Genomic DNA, 17782 nt, shown 5'->3' with positions numbered 1-17782 from the left:
AACACTCGCAAAATCACAATTTCCTGGGCATCGTGCTTGGAGGTGCACCCAGGGTGTCCTGTGATCAACAGCCAGGCCTCGGGGCTGCTGGGTATTTATTATTCCACATATGGCTGTGGCACATTGTAACCTGTTTTGGACAACCATAGACAGCGCTATTAACATCTGGGCACAGTTTTTCTTAAGCATCAGATTCTGTTTCTCTAGGGTAAATATCCAGGATTGGGGTCACTGGGACCCACGTTTGTGTGAGTTCAGTTTTGTAAGAAACCGCCAAGCTGTCTGCACCGTGCTGAACCCCAGCATCGCACAGGAGTCCCGACTGCCGGTCCTCACCAGCACCTGGGGCTGTTGGAAGACCTTAGTCAGGCGGCTCCAGCAGGGGTGTGAACAAATTCACTGCGGCTTCGGTGCACATCTCGGTGCAACCAGTCATGCTGAAGATCATTTCAGATGCTTTCGGGCCATGCTGAACCCCAGCATCGCACAGGAGTCCCGACTGCCGGTCCTCACCAGCACCTGGGGCTGTCGGAAGACCTTAGTCAGGCGGCTCCAGCAGGGGTGTGAACAAATTCACTGCGGCTTCGGTGCACATCTCGGTGCAACCAGTCATGCTGAAGGTCATTTCAGATGCTTTCGGGCCATCCTCCCGTCCTTCTCAGCGAAGCATCTGTTCAGGTCTCTTCCGCTTTTAAGTCAGGTGGTTTGTTCTCTGTCATGAGCCGTGGGAGTCCTGTGCATTCTGGATACGAGTCCTTTGCCGGCTGCATGGTTCGTAGACATCTTCTCCCCATCTATCGAAAATGTGTCTCTTCAATTCCCTAGGGGTGTCTTTTATATTAGAAGTTTAATTTTGATGAGTCTTACCTACTTGTTTTCTTCCTTGATTATGGATCATGGTATGGCTAAGAGCTCTCACCCTAGGTCTCCACAATTTCCCTTTCTTTTGTAGTTTGGTATTTTACATTCAGGCCTATGGTCCACCTTAATTTTCATACAGGAATTTCTCCCTGTTTTCACTCTTTTGCATACAGCTGTCCCATAATTCCAGCACCATTTGTTGAAAAGACTCAAATTCCACTGAACTGCTTTTGTGTCTTTGGATCTGTTCTGGACTCCACTCTGTCAGCTGACCCGTGTGTCCATCCTGAGCATAATTTATGACTTTAGTGGCTGTCTCTGTGAAAAAAAGTAACTCTGTCTGGAAGCAAAAACTACATTAGAAGTGCTCTAAATAAGATTCTTCCTGTTGTCAGGAGAGCAAAGCCACTGCCCTAAGCAGAGGTGAGGCCTCAACAGCTCCCAGGCACAACCTTAACACACAATGGGGAAGGGAATTCATTTCAAGGGCCACAACGTGAGACCAGCATAGCCATGAAAACTGCAATAATTTCACAACAGAATGAAATTCATAAAGAATTGCTGAGAAGCGTGTGATAAGTTACATAAATCACTGTTCCTTAAATTCTGACGGTTGACTAGAACAGAAATAGCTTCACGGTACAGTTCAAACAGAAAAAGCTAGGTAGGGGTGGTTTCCACACCACACAGGGCCTGCAGGAAAGGGACACTCTTCCTCTAAATGGGAGATCCCGGGAGTGATGTGATAAACCATGGTGAGAGGCAAGGAATTGTGCAAGCCGGACTCGCGGCCTTGGCCCCACCACGGAGCCTGTGTCCATGAACGACGAGGCTCAAATGTCAGGCTGGGGCAACCGAGGCAGTTATCAGGGGACAAGAAAACGAGCGCACGGTGGAGGCAAAGGTCTGATATCACGCGGCAACTTCGAGTCCAGTGGGACAAACTGACTCAAAATACAGGTTTCAAACATCACCACAGAGAGCTATTCCTCGGCTCTGGAAAGGCTAAGTGACTAATGCCCACACTGAGCATCTGCTCCCAGAGACGACCCTGGTGACCTAAGGGCCAGCTGCTCCGAACCCGCCCCGAACCTCAGTGAGGAACTTTGTTGGTATCTTACAGCACATTGACATGTTCCCTTAAAATCTGGTATTTCATCAACAATGCAGGCGCCAGCTTTGACTCATACACATTTCGATTAAACAAGATAATTTACACCCTGACCGTGCCAGGTAAGAGGTTTACTACAATCTTTAAACAGAGCCAGAGGCTACAGTCTGCTCCTACACAACACCATGTCTCTACAAGTTCGATGAGTTTTTACTTTCCATGTCTTCACTTGCCTAGTGCTAGAAAGCAGATTAAAAACAGAAGGAACCCAGAAACACTATTGAATGAGACTCAAATATCTTGCAGTCATCATCGAGATGAGATGTTTATTAAACAGAAATGTTCTCCCCTGTAGAAAGCAGCACATATCAACACGCACCGATAACTGTCGCCAGCATTCCAGATCATCTTCCCTTCCATGGCCACAGTGCAGGGCAATGGACCACGCACACCTGCAGACCCACGGAAAGCGGGGTGACACGGCCGATTCTTGTAGCGAGCAGGCCAGGGTGCACTCAAAGAGCATCTCTTTCCAGAGGTCTGCCATGGAAAGTTACACATTTATTCCACGAGTTAATGGCACTGCACCGAACATTTCTGTAAGAGTCTCTAAGCAAGTATTTCCTTCTGCCTACAATGGCCCGACACAAACTGAAAAAGCTCTTGGAACTGCCAAAGACTTCAGTATCCCCTTAACTATTGTCATGCACATCCATGTGAAGAGACCACCAAACAGGCTTTGTGAGCGCAACATGGCTGTTCATTTCACCAGGGTGCAGGCGGGCTGAGTCCAAAGAGTCAGCGAAAGGAGCTAAGTGTGGGGCCGTTTTATAGGATTTGGTTAGGTAAAGGAATATTAGTCAAAGGGGGCTTGTTCTCTGGCGGGCAGGAGTGGGGGTCACAAGGTGCTCAGTGGGGGAGCTTTTTGAGCCAGGATGATCCTGGAAAAGGAATTTCACACACACAAAAAATCATCGCTTAAGGCAAGGACTGGCCATTTTGACTTATTTCTGGTAGAATGTTATCAGTTAAGTCCAGGCAGGGCATTTGCACTTTTGTGATTCTTCAGTTACTTCAGGCCATCTGGGCGTATATACGTGCAAGTCACAGGGGACGCGATGGCTTGGCTTGGGCTCAGACGCCTGACAACTATAGTCTTTACTTTTAAGGTGTGGGGTAAGATCATATAATCCCCAACTAGGCTCCTGATGCTGTGTGTGGCATCCAGCAACAGCACGTTCCATTCCTGGATTACATTTGACTCAAGAGTCCACAGTGAGAACGATTTCTGGTGAATGAAACACCAGGCAGGAGGGTGATTCCGCTGGGCAGCTCTTCACACACAGCCCAGGAGCTGAGGGGAGAGGAACAGGCCCACGCGCGTCCACCGTGCTCACGCCCCCTTCGACTACCCCCCACTCCTAGAGGCCCGGACCCAAGGGAAATCTGACCTGAAAATGGGCAAACCCTCACTTTGGCAGAGAGACAGGGACTCGGGGCCACAACTTGACCTCAGAGCAACACAAGTGCAGACACAGCACCCCAGGACACCCTCCCCACCCAAATTCAAGGAGGAAAACCAACGCCCCGCCCCCTTGCGGAAACCCCCGGCTGCTGGAGCAGACGCCTGCCGGCGTGTGCAGCCTCTCCCGTCCCACGTTCCTGGCTCAACACCTGTGCCTCAGCCCTGGCACTGCTCGCCACACCCACAGGTGTGCCAGGAGGGGCAGGTCCTAAGGTCTCCACTGCACCAAAGTCTGCAAGGCAAAGGGGCCGCTCCCTCCAGCAGGAGTCCAGAAGCACACACTGCACCAGCGTCAAGGCGTGAGAATTCTCCCCTCGGTCTCCGAGTCTCCAGTCTGTTGCCCGCCACGGTTTTCTGCCAACGGCGAGGCCCAAGCTGGGCGGCACATTTGGTTCTCACCATTTCCCTTGTCAAATCAATACTGCAAACATATCCAATTCATCCTGTCACTAAAAATGAAATAATCCGCCATCTCCATCACAGATGATGCAATCAGGTTTTCATTACCGGGTTTTTGTTTTGTTTAGTTTTTTGGTTTTTTTCTATTTTGAGATGGAGTTTCTGCTCTGTCGCCCAGGGTGGAGTGCAGTGGTGCGATCTTGGCTCCCTGCAACCTCTGCCTCCCGGGTACAAGTGATTCTCCTGCCTCAGCCTCCCAAGTAGCTGGGATTACAGGTGCCTGCCACCATGCCCGGCTAATTTTCATCTTTTCAGTACAGACGGGGTTTCACCATGTTCACCAGTCTGGTCTCGAACTCCTAACCTCAGGGGATCCACCTGCCTCCTTCTCTCAAAGTGCTGGAATTACAGGCATAAGCCACCACTCCCGACCATTACTGGTGTAATTTCTAAGCCACTCTCTCACACCCACTCCCTTTTTTTTTTTTTTTTTTTTAAGAACCAGCTTTATGCCTATATTTTTTCCAAGAGAACCAGTTACCCCATTTCAAGTACAAATAAGACACGGTGTTTAAAAACCAAAAATGCCCATTTGCACAGAAGTCTCCAAATACCCAGTCGATTTAAGCCTTGAGAATAAGATCAAGCTGTTGGCTGAATACAACTTCCCTTTCCATCTGTCTGCCTGTGAGTTAGACACAAGGATGAAGCCACGAGCTAGGGACATAAAGGCAGGAACCAAGGTAGCGGAGACTCCAAATAAAAGCTGGAAGACCAACACAAATGCACCACACCCTGTACACCCTCCTCTCCTTCCTTTTCAGAATTTCCAGAGGATGAAACAGGGACCTTCTCAGACGTCCCACGATGCAGGCGGCCAGAGGGGAAGGCGGCAGCAGCCTGAATGAGGCGACCGGGAAATCACTTTCCACAAACAGAAATTCTCCATGTGCTTTACATCCTCTGTCTCTGAAGAACTATGCCAGGCTAACAGTCGCTAGAAAACCGCATTCAAGTGTCATTTCCCATTTCAAGCAAAGAAAACAGTGGTGGGGCATGAGGGAAAAACATAGCCATGTGTTCTGGGCTATTAAATAAGGTTTTTTCTGTTATAAACGTATAATTTTACATTCTCAGATTTCTGTATAATTGATATGCTTCCTAATTAGCAGACATAGTAATAAAAAGTGAATTCCAAGTGTAAGATCGGAGGAACCGTTCACATGGCTTCAGGTTCTGCTACTGTGTTTCAACTTAAGAAAATGGTTCTGTGTGTTGGTAACAAGGCCTGAGAGTCTGTGTGAGAGTCTGTGTGGCTGTAATCAGGGTTCGTGTTGGCTCCCTAGCAGAGGATGTTACACTGTTACATTATCTTCTACAAAAAATCCTGAAAAAATGAAGGCTGAATAGACATACACACCCACCCAAAATAATCCAAATGTCCACCGATATGAAAAACAGATGAATTACGGCTTCCATCGTGGAATATTCTTCAGCAGTGAAAACAAACTATAGCCACAGGTGCCAACTAGGATAAAGACAACCTTTTAAACACGCTTAAAGTGAACTGACTAGGCAGAATTCCTTGATTACAGGCATCTGCTCCAAAAGGGTACTGTTATTAATCCTGTGATGTAGAATGATAGTTAGCAACCCTGTTTCGGGGCACATCTAGAAAAAAGCAAAATAATGACTACACAATTTTAAATTCTTTGTAAATTATAACTATTACTATGAAAATTCTAAAAATGTGAAAATCTTCCCAACTGTTATTGGACACGCTTCAAAATAAATACCCTGGCATTGCTTGCCACACCCACAGTTGTGCCAAAATAAATGAAAATATAGCCCAAGGTAGTAGAACTGAAACCTGAAGATGTACGAGCCGTCCCTGTCTCGCTATCTATACATCGGGTAGAAATTTAAGAGCAGGTAGTGACACTGCAATGCAAGGCTCAAACCAACTGGGTATTTGGAAACTTCTATGCAAAGTGGCATTTTCGGTTTTTAAACACGGTGTTATTTGTACTTCAAACAGGTAACTGTTTGGTTCCCTTGGAAAAAATATAGCCATAAACCTGGTTTTTTTAAAAAAATACGGGAGTGGGTATGAGAGAGAGTAGCTTAGAAATTTTAAAAGTATCAGCAGGGAGCAGTGGCTCATGCCTGTCATCCCAGCACTTTGAGAGGTAGGCCCAAGGGGCCTTTGAGGACACCGGTCTCCTCTGCTGCCTGCCTGCTGGACTGACCCCCCAGGACATTCACTGGGTTTCCACCCCTGTCTCATTCAACATCCCAAGGGTGGTCTTCATCCTCGTCTGGGGCTCAGCTCTGCCCCAATTTCCTAAATCTCTGCCTTCAGAGCCTGAAAACACCCACGCCCAGGGTCACCCTAAGTCCACGTTTACCCCAGAGAGTCCCAATTTTATGTTTTCCAGGCATCGCCTTAGTGATAATTTATCCTGTAAATTCCAACTTGCCTTCACACCTCACCCCTGCTGTCTCCCAGCAGAACCCACTCAGATGCACATGCCCCAGACCCACACCCAGGTCTGTACATGCTGCCCTGCTCTACCCATGTGGGGACCACCTCTCTTTCTTGAGGAATCAGCTGGCGATCATCTCCTTGTGGAGGGCTGCCCTGACTTCCAACTCTCTCCAGCAAAGGCAGAAGCCATCCTCGGTACTTCCCCAAAACTCAGGCCAAGTATGAAGATGGCGCAGATGCTAGCTGTGCCTGGGATGCCATGGGCAGGGTCCCCAGATGCTCTGCACATGGCCCGGGGCACCCCCTGAACACAGCAAGTGCTGAAGAAACAAAACTGACGTGCACTGACCTCTGATAGGGCCTCCTTCACCATCCACATCTGTCTCCCCTCTGGACAGTAAAATCCACAGGACACAGAGGGCTTGTCTCACTCATCTTCAAACTCCCAGGGTCACCCTGGTAGGTAAAGGGGACTCAAATGTCTTCTGAAGGAAGCGACTGGTTAGCTGCCAAGTTAAAGGGCCTCTGAAATTCAGAGCTCTGCATAGCAGTCCAGCACACTTTATTATGAATGACTCCAACCACAGCAGAAGTGGCCGTGGAACCAGTGCTAACCAATTCAGGGTTTGTTCACTGTTTCTCAGTTCATTATCACAACGCATTCTCACAGAGCAGCTGCGCACAGATCCTCAGACATCTACACAGAGTGGGACGATGGCGCCAAGTCACGTCAACGTCCTGTTGCAGACTGGGAGACAGCAGTCAGACACGGACCCAGGTAGAGCACAGACCTCGCGTTAAATCGGCTCCGTGTAAACAGCACTCCCTGCCAGGCCCTTTCCTATCTGCACAGCTTCTACAAATTCAACTCTCGCACCTGACACCTAAGAATACTGCACACCCCCATGTGAATCCCCTACTCACCTCCCAAAATGACCCGGCATGGCCGAGTACAAAAACTTTCAACATAAGGGAACTGGAGGGCATGTGGGGCTTTCTCGAGTCCCTGCTGCCTCCTGATGGGAGGGCCCAATGCTTCACACCCCTAGTGAAGGGCGGGTCTCTTCGGCCCCCAGGCTTTGACCTGGAGCTTAAATCAGCATTAACTAATTTCACCTTCCAGGACCAACTTCAAAGGCCTGCAAAGCCAGAGAAGGGAGAGGAGATGGAACACGCCCTCACCTCAGATCTGCTGCAAGCACACACTTCTCAGATGCGTCCCAAGGTGCACAGCGTGTCCGATGCCTGTTTCACATCCACCGACCTGCAGGTCTTCTATGTGGCATCAGCCTCCTGGGCACTGGGAACAAGAGGTATAATGGCAAGTCCCTTCTGCAGCAAAGCTGAGGCAAAGGGACCCAACACATTGGAACTGACCTTTTTCTGACAGTATCAAAACAGAAGGAAAATACTGTACAGTCAACTCCCCCTCACGCAGGTTTATTTACCTGTGACTCAGAGGCCATGACAGAGAACTTCAGGTTCTTACCGATTCCTATTTTCCCCATCCAGGAAGCCTTTGTTTTTAATATCGTACGAACTTGCCATTTTGTAGGCCAAAAACAGCAAATATTGGCAGTTTCCTACAGTTCAACTGAATAAAATATGATCATGGCCTTTTGTGAAACCATGAAGAAAAGGTGGATATCTCAATATGTGTTTCCAGACTGGCTTTGTTCCTGAAGCGGTAACTCTGTTCACTCAGGATATTAGACACTGAAGAATAAACATCAATATCCCACCAAGAAAACCAAAGGAATGAAATAATTTTGCATCCACCTTGGAACCTTTTTAGGACAAGGCAGGACACAAACTTCTAAAAAGCTGCAATTGTCCCTCTGTATACACAGGGACATGGATTCCAGAACACGCCCCGAGTTTACCCAAATCTACGTATCCACAGGACCCCACGGCCACCCTATGGAACCACATGTAGGAAACGTCGGCCCTCCACAAAGCCAGGTTTTTTCAGTAAGGGTTTGGTTGGAAAAAAAATTAACATAAGTGATCCTTCGAAGCTCAAAACCCATGTTGTTCAGGGTCAGCTGCATTTATTACTTGTGTCATATCTGAGGCCTGAAAGCCATCATTCTCGATACCTTAATGTGACGGTTAACAAACTAACTGTTCCGATTAGAAAGAGGAAAAAGCTTATTTTTAAGCTGACAATGAGAGTGGATGCGGCTACGGTGAACGGAGAACAGACCTAAGCAAGCACCAAGGCTGGGGTGACTGCCTGTGCTCAGACCCACCAGGGCCTGTTCTTCCATCTCCCTCTGCTGAAAGGGATAACCTCCTTCTCCCCCACGACTAAAGGGCCTTTTTAAAATATTCACACGAGAAGTGCTATGAAAAGCTGAAAGGTCACAGATAACATTTTTAAAAATAAACATTAACGTAAGCATTTAATTTTCGTATAAGGAGTAAGGAAAGGATCCAGTTTCAGCTTTCTACTTATGGCTAGCCAATTTTCCCAGCACCATTTATTAAATAGGGAATCCTTTCCCCATTTCTTGTTTCTCTCAGGTTTGTCAAAGATCAGATGGCTGTAGATGTGTGGTATTATTTCTGAGGACTCTGTTCTGTTCCATTGGTCTATATCTCTGTTTTGGTACCAGTACCATGCTGTTTTGGTTACTGTAGCCTTGTAGTAGAGTTTGAAGTCAGGTAGCGTGATGCCTCCAGCTTTGTTCTTTTGACTTAGGATTGTCTTGGAGATGCGGGCTCTTTTTTGGTTCCACATGAACTTTAAAGCAGTTTTTTCATACGAAAATTAATTCAAGATGGATTAGAGACTTAAATGTTAGACCTAGTACCATAAAAATCCTAGAGGAAAACCTAGGTAGTACCATTCAGGACATAGGCATGGGCAAAGATTTCATGTCTAAAACACCAAAAGCAACGGCAGCAAAAGCCAAAATTGACAAATGGGATCTCATTAAACTAAAGAGCTTCTGCACAGCAAAAGAAACTACCATCAGAGTGAACAGGCAACCTACAGAATGGGAGAAAATTTTTGCAATCTACTCATCTGACAAAGGGCTAATATCCAGAACCTACAAAGAACTCAAACAAATTTACAAGAAAAAAACAAACAACCCCATCAAAAAGTGGGCAAAGGATATGAACAGACATTTCTCAAAAGAAGACATTCATACAGCCAACAGACACATGAAAAAATGCTCATCATCACTGGCCATCAGAGAAATGCAAATCAAAACCACAATGAGATACCATCTCACACCAGTTAGAATGGCGATCATTCAAAAGTCAGGAAACAACAGGTGCTGGAGAGGATGTGGAGAAATAGGAACACTTTTATACTGTTGGTGGGATTGTAAACCAGTTCAACCATTATGGAAAACAGTATGGCGATTCCTCAAGGATCTAGAACTAGATGTACCATATGACCCAGCCATCCCATTACTGGGTATATACCCAAAGGATTATAAATTATGCTGCTATAAAGACACATGCACACGTATGTTTATTGCGGCACTATTCACAATAGCAAAGACTTGGAATCAACCCAAATGTCCATCAGTGACAGACTGGATTAAGAAAATGTGGCACATATACACCATGGAATACTATGCAGCCATCAAAAAGGATGAGTTTGTGTCCTTTGTAGGGACATGGATGCAGCTGGAAACCATCCTTCTTAGCAAACTATCACAAGAAGAGAAAACCAAACACCGCATGTTCTCACTCATAGGTGGGAACTGAACAATGAGATCACTTGGACTCGGGAAGGGGAACATCACACACCGGGGCCTATCATGGGGAGGGGGGAGGGGGGAGGGATTGCATTGGGAGTTATACCCGATGTAAATGACGAGTTGATGGGTGCTGACGAGTTGATGGGTGCAGCACACCAACAAGGCACAAGTATACATATGTAACAAACCTGCACATTATGCACATGTACCTTAGAACTTAAAGTATAATAATAATAAATTAAAAAAAAAAAAAACCGTAAGCATTTAACAAGCCCATTACGATTTAAAGGAAAAAAAAAAACGGTATTAAGTTCCTGGGTGCAGGGGCTCATGGCCGTAATCCCAGCACTTTGGGTGGCCGAGGTGGGCGCATCACCTGAGGTCAAGAGTTTAAGACCAGCCTGGCCAACATGGTGAAACCCCTTCTCTAACGAAAATACGAAAATTAGCCAGGCATGGTGGCGGAAGCCTGTAGCCCCAGTTACTTGGGAGGCTGAGGGAGGAGAATCACTTGAACCCGGGAGGGAGAGTTTGCAATGAGCCAAGATCGTGCCATTGCACGTCAGCCTGGGCGTTGAGTGTGAAACTCCATCCCAAAAAGAAAAAAAAATATAAAGTTTTCCTTCCAATGAACCTATCATTCAGCCACCGAGGTATCCTATAGCTACTTATTCAGCCATGAGATACACCACAGGCGATATAGGCGAACAGGACACAGTTCTTCCCTGAAAGAAGGCTGCACCCTCAACAGAAGGGAGGCACATACTCCGAATGGAATCGGCATAGGAAACAGATGCTGCTGCAGGTGGAACTGGCTGCACAGAGCACCCACTCAGGTGTCTGAGAAACAAGGAGCCGCTGGTGCCATCACCTTCCATACCTGAGCTGGGACAGTGGGGAGCCTCTCATCACCAGGGACAAAGAGCCCCAGAACCACACAACGAGCTTACAAACTCACCAAGGCGATGACTGAGCAATGTGTGTGGAGTGATGCGAACACGCAGATGTCAGGGCCACGCGCGGCATTGGTTTTGTGCATCAACCTGAGCATGCCCGGGGTGCCCAGATGGCTGGTTCTGCATTATTTCTGTGTGAGATGCATGTTTGTCTCTGGACTGAGTGGAGACCCATCCTCGCCGGTGTGGGGGGCACCACCCTATCCCCCCAGGGCCCGAGTAAAACAGCAAGGCGGGGAAAACTGGGTTCACTCCACCTCTCTGGCTGATGGGCCAGTGACATCTGTCTTCTGCAGCCCGTGCTCCTGGGTCTCAGCTCCTCAGACCCTGGTCGGATCTGCAACCTCCGCTTCTCAAGTCTTCAAGCCACACCCTCTCAGGACTATAGCTTGCAGGCTGTGGGTCCTGGGGCTTCTTGGACTCTGTAGCCCCTGCAGCAGGCCTCGCCCTGGAGACACACGCACACCTGGCTGGCTGTCTCTCTGGAAGCCCTGACTAAAAGTCGCCCCTAAAAGTGGTCTTCAGGGTTTCTTTCTAGCCCTAAGATCCCAGCGCCCCTCCTACAATTCTAGGCGGAAAGGTGAACGGAGACCAATGGACAGAGGTGTGTGCGAGGACACGCCAGGCAGCAGCACTGGGCAGGAGGGCACTAACGCTCACTAAGCAAAGAATCAAGGCTGCTTGCCACAAAAATGAGAGCAGTAGAGATTTCTTCAAACAGAAATGAGTTTGTTTCATGATTTGCTCTTAATACATAAGAAAGCATAAAAGTAGGCCTATTAACAATTACGTAAGTCTTTACAGGCCCTTGAACTACTTCTGTCCCTTTGTGTTTTTATAGAAAATAAGCCTGAGGTTAAAGAGAATAACGTCACTGGCCACAGCTGGGGCCACGCGAGGACACAGCTTATACCCCTGAGGTCCCTGGGTGCCCCATATCCTTCCCTTGCTATTTATGGAAATATGGGAGAAACCAGGAGGTCTGAGCGTGGACATGGCCGTGCTCCCAGGGGCCGAGGAAAGCACCCATCTGTCCAGTCTTCCCTCCACCCCGCGGTTTCCTCTTACTCAGACTCTTGGGCTGACGTGGCTCATGCACTCAGCAGCGCCATCATTAAACGTTTAGCTTTGCATCACGAGGGCCTCCTCTGGCCTCCTCTGACCACTCCTCAACCTGCAGTCAGCACTAGTCTGCAGGACACGCGTGGACAAAGTTGATGGATCACGGCCCCCAACGAGGAAGGTGCCAGGCAAGGAGTCGGAGAGCCGGGGATGGAGCAGCCCTCACCCAGGGAGGCGAAGGCCAACAGCGGCCACCACCGAGGGCCTCCCTTCCCACCCTGAGGGCAGCTCACCCAGGGAAGCGAAGGCCGACACCGGCCACCACTGATGGCCTCGAGGGCTCTCCCCACCCAGAAGGCAGCTGCGATCACATTTCCCATAGCACCAAGAGACCCCTGTATTGAGCACAAACCTTTCCAACCTTCGAATCAATAAGGAATCACAACACAGACATTCCCTCAATCCAAATGGCCAGCCCACAAAACAGACACGCAATTATACACATTTCTTGTGGGAAAATCAGTCAGTCCCTGGGGCCTCGCGCCAGGGGTGGGGGAGCATCATGGGGAGACGCCCCAGCCCCAGCCTGGTTCCTCCCTCTACAGCTCCTTTTCCCTCCTCTTCCCCCCACCCCTTCCCACCCCCTCCTAGCCTCAGAGGCTCCTTCCTCAAATTCTTTCCCCTTGATGAAGTCATTCATGCCCAAAATACAAGGCAAAGTCATGGGGGCTCAAGAGAAAATCCATACCGTGGCTCGCGTTTTAGATTCTCTTAAGTTTGAGAATAACCAAGCAAGAATCTTTGGCATGTGAATGTGGTCTGAAGGCATCTGAGCACAATACCCGGCACTGGCCCGGAGTGGATCATGGGTGTCTCGGACATCTTCGCAACTCTACACCAATTATTTTGAAACACACCAGCAGAATAGAACCATGTGAATAGCTGCTTCTTAGTTAAAAGTAGGAAGAGACTCCAAAAGCTGCCCTCAAGGAACATCCTTCCCACCAGGAGTTTTCTGCATCGGGCCCTTCAGGCACAGGCAAGGCCCCCGGGCCCAACTGCCTCATCCCTGCGTCACAAAGCAGCAAAGACGGTGGGGAATAAAGCAAATGAAGGAGTCAGTCCCGCCCAAAACGGGCTCCAGAAGCCACAGCCACTCTCCCAGTGTGGGAGCCAAGTTCAGAGACCTGGAAACACCAGCGTTCCCAGGGAGGAGGGCAGAACAATGCCATTTCCCTCTAGTTTAGGGAGACACCACCCCACGTCCTCTAGCCTTGATAGAAGAGAGACTTCACATAAATGATTTCAATGACTCCACCACACACAGAAAGTGGGCTAGGGGCTAACACACCCATATAAATGCCTGGCAAAAACACATTAAATGAACACACAGATAAGCAAGGTTCTCCTGTTATCCACCAAATATTCAGAAACAAATCCAGTAAGCAATCTCTTTGCAATCAAAAGACCAATTCAGAGGTGCAGATTAAAAATAAACATACAACTGAACCCTTAATACACCAAGAACCAATTTCCACGGAAGTGTTATCACATCACCACCTCCCAGCTGAAGGAAGCAGCACTGGCCACTGACCAGCTGTCCACTCATGGGTCAGTGAACGAAAGACAGTGCTGTCCAGGACAACGATGAGATGTTAACCTGAAAAGGGCAAAATTGCAGAGGCTGGAGGGACCTCCCAGGTAACCTGGCCCCCTCAGTGGACAGAGGACCCCCGTGGGGCCACAGAGCCCAGAGCTCCAGTGTGTTCGGGGAAAGCACTCAACTGCAAACCTGATGACGTCCGAATGCCTTCTGCCCTTCTGCGTCTCTGCCCCACTAACAGGGAATCCGTGAATGCTAAGGAAATGTAACTCATTTTACAATATATGTAGATTTTTAGCAAATTAAAGATAAACAGTGACAAACTTTGAGAATTAACCAAAATATAGTTCAGTGAATGCCCAAACTCATAGCTAGTCTCCAAGAGGTGATAAGCTGTGTGTGGTGGTTAACGCCTGTAAATCCCAGCAGTTGGGGAGGCTGAGGCAGGAGAATCACTTGAGCCTAGAAGGTTGGGGTTGCAGAGAGCTGTCATTGTACTACTGCACCCAGCCTGAGAAACCGAGTGAGACTGTCAAAAACAAACAAACAAAAACAAATTAAAGGAGTTCAAATGAACTCGCCCATACCCTTTAAATTTTCATTTGGGTACATGGGATGATCTAGTTCCTTTTTCCCTTGCAATACATGAATAATCTAATAATTAAATATAATCTAACAATTATATGGGAAAATTTAATTATTTTCCCATTTCATTATTCCCTATCTCAGGGAAAAAGTTAAAAGTATTCCCTATTTCAGGGAAAAAGCTAAAAATCATTTTAAACCTTCCTTCCACAAAACAGTATACTCAGTCATCTCTATCTGCTTTATCATGTGGAATTCAGCTTCACATGCTTACAATGCAGTTTTTGTTAAACAGCGTTTCTGTAGACAGGCAAGAGAAAGAAACACTTGGTCTATGTAGAAGCAGCAGAAGACACGTTTTAACAGAAAAGGGAGAAGATACCACCGTGTGAATCTGGAAATTCTGTCCTCATCTTGTCCACACACACAGAAAACACCCAAGCACGTGCCTAGTGTCCAACAAGAGCACAGAAAGGATAGGGATCCCTCCAGTTGTTTAATGACCAGCCCCACTTGTCACCGCCACATAACAAAATCCGCACGGCAACTTCAGCACGTTTCTTTCACGATTCCACGGAAATCAGGCTGAAGAACATACAGATGTTTTGCCCACATTTAAAAATCCAAGTGTGGGACTCAGAAATAAAACAAATTATGGGTTCACTTCACTTTTCCAAATTTTTACTTGGAGAAATCTATAAAGATCTTGTCAGTTACATCCTTAAGGTTTTCAATAATTTTTCAATGCAAAGATCGGGCAAGACTTGTAAAGAGGTACACACATACGGCCCAGCGCGGTGGCTCACACCTATGATCCCAGCACTTTGGGAGGCCGAAGTGGACAGATCAAGAGATCAGGAAACCGAGACCATCCTGGCTAACACGGTGAAACCCCGTCTCTACTAAAAATACAAACAATTAGCCAGGCGTGGTGGCGGGTGCCTGTAGTCCCAGCTACTTGGGAGGCTGAGGCTGGAGAATTGCATGAACCCGGGAGGCAGAGCTTGCAGTGAGCTGAGATTGCACCACCGCACTCCAGCCTGGGTGACAGAGGGAAACTGTCTCAAAAAAAACAAAGGAGGTACACACATTCATGCCACATTCTTCTCTCAAAGAGACAGGCCCTTTCTTAAGATTCCAGAAGTAAATGTGGTTGTCACCCTGCTTTTGAGAGGATGGGCTGTGTTTTTTTTTTCTTTTTTTTTCTTGAGACAGAGTCTCACTCTGTCGCCCAGGCTGGAGTGCAGTGGCCGGATCTCAGCTCACTGCAAGCTCCGCCTCCCGGGCTTACGCCATTCTCCTGCCTCAGCCTCCCGAGTAGCTGGGACTACAGGCGCCCGCCACCTCGCCCGGCTAAACAGACTTTCCTCCATGCACCAAGGATGCACCATGGGGGCAGTGCTGCCCCCGCCTCCCCAGTCTCTGCTCAGGGTGGGGCAAGGGGAGCTCCGTTGTCTCCCGTATACACCGTCAACAGGCCAGGTGCTCAGAAGGAGGCTTCCAGGACTCGCTGTAGGCATTCGTCAGCAGGGCAGGCAGTGCCTCGTGCTGGTGGGCATCCAGCAGTAAGGGAGTCTTGCACTTCACTCCCTGGGCCCAGCCCCTGAAAGAGGGGAAAGAGACACCTGTATCGTAACTCATGTGTATTTATAGACACACAGAGACTCTGCAGTGCAAGGTGCAGAACTAGAAGGAATCATGGAAATAAGAGGGAAGACATTTGGTGACGACTGGCAGAGCCACCTCAAGCCTCAGCACTTCCTGCCGGAGCCCTCACTGACCAGACTCCTCCAGGGTCACTGCCACTGCCTTGCCCAGCTCATGACAGGGCAGACAGTGACAGAGCCTCAGAACAACCTCCCACTCTTTCCTCACCAGCCCAGGGTACGAGCTGTTCATGAGTGTCCCAAAGCCTGAATGCGGGGACACAGAGGTGACTGAGCAGAAAGGGGGACAGCCACAATGGCCGCGGGTGTGCAGACATTGCGGGGCACCCCAGCAGCCCTTTCCGTCTTAAAGAGGACGGCCACGGGTGTGCGGATGCTCCCGCGTGACCCAGCCGTCCTTTCCATCTTATAGGGGAATGGCCACGGGTGTGCAGATATTCCCAGGTGCTCCAGAGACCTTTTCACCTTAAGGAGATTTTCACAGTCTCATATCAGTCTCCAAACTATTCAGTGAGGTTGGAGGAGTATCACTGTGGACCAACACTGATTGGCACCAAGTAAGGGCAATTTTATAACCATGTCTCAACCATGAAACAATCAGGTCTTTGGCCATCTGGTCTAAGCTTTTTCTGTAACAAAGTTGGATAATTAAGTTGAACTTTGGTTTTCCAAAGCTTGTTACAGAAACCACATCTTCCTAGGTGTGGCTCTGTGGTGTCACGAGGGCTCTGGCGTGCTCTGAAATGAATTTGCCACTTCAGCCTACACTCTACTCCCTTGTTTGGTTAAAGAAACCCAAAAAGCAGAATTTGTTTTGGCCAATCGCGTGCTGACCCAACTGCAGAGGTTTTAATTAGAGTACTTTCATTGCATCATAGAAAGCAAAGTCATATAGATCAACTCATTATTACCACTCCAAAGGTTTAGTAAATCTCCAGATAATCAGGCAAACATTTTAAGAAGCTACATTAAGGTTTACAATACTCAAAATTTAAAACTACATCCATGCTTCAAAAAACCACCATTCCCATTTTAGATGGCCAAATGCATATGAGAAAGAAAGAAACGTGCTGAGCGCATTTTTTGGGTAATCTTATGGAGAAACTGCCACTTTAAAAATGGCTCTAGTCCCTGGCTCCAGATGGGTGTGGTGGGTTGCCTCACTCAATTTCAACTCCACCTGAAGCTGGGACACTAGAAATCCATTCCCACACTCCAGGGCACCAGAATTCCCACTTCTGGAAACAGCCAGGAATGCAGACCTGTAGCAGAGAATTCTTTCCTGCCCACCCTAACTGTCCTCTGTGGAAGGCGACAGTCAAAGACAAGTCCATCCCCCTAGGCGCAAATGCACCACGAAGAACCATTTCAAGGTGGGAAGTGATTGATCAGTGGGAACAGGCAGTTTAGCTAATCACTTATAAGGCAGAGAAGGGGGGTTTGAAGGCCTGTACCTGGTCTTGTCCTCGGTAAATGGTCATCCCACCAGTCAGCCTAAGCCACATGGGAACGGGCTTCTTGAAGTAAAAGTGGGGGCGCAGTTGTGGGGAAGGGGAATGTCTTAACCATCACTGTTTTGAAGGATCACAGGGCTCAGGCAATGTTCAGTATTATCACACACCAAGGTTTTTACAGTCTGAAGAAAACTACAGTCCTAAGGTGTCAGTTCTCAAAGTCCTTAAGTTCCTCCTGCTAAGATTCCCAGAGGGTCTCCACTTCTTGCACCGAACCCCAACTTGCACAGGCACCTGCGTCCTTCTCCTGCAGCAAATGCAGATAAGAAGCTGTGGCTCTGCTGCAGTAATG

At 48.1% G+C, this 17782-nt stretch overlaps 1 long non-coding RNA gene across 1 annotated transcript in view; it reads right to left on the bottom strand.

Moving 5' to 3' along the window:
* Positions 1–5190: 5190 nt before the first annotated feature.
* The window catches only part of LOC139361624 (uncharacterized), a 30231-nt gene continuing 17639 nt past the window's right edge, over positions 5191–17782 (bottom strand). Inside the window, exons 2-3 of the long non-coding RNA XR_011619203.1 lie at positions 7567–7684; positions 5191–6840 (exon numbers count right to left, since the gene is read on the bottom strand). This is a non-coding gene — a long non-coding RNA (uncharacterized lncRNA). The remainder of the gene's footprint in view (positions 6841–7566; positions 7685–17782) is intronic.

This window comes from Macaca nemestrina, unplaced genomic scaffold, assembly GCF_043159975.1.
Source record: "Macaca nemestrina isolate mMacNem1 unplaced genomic scaffold, mMacNem.hap1 Scaffold_74, whole genome shotgun sequence".
NCBI classification, from domain to species: Eukaryota; Metazoa; Chordata; class Mammalia; order Primates; family Cercopithecidae; genus Macaca; species Macaca nemestrina.
Note: the sequence above shows the minus strand (reverse complement) of the source record. Positions and strands in the feature narration are given on the sequence as shown.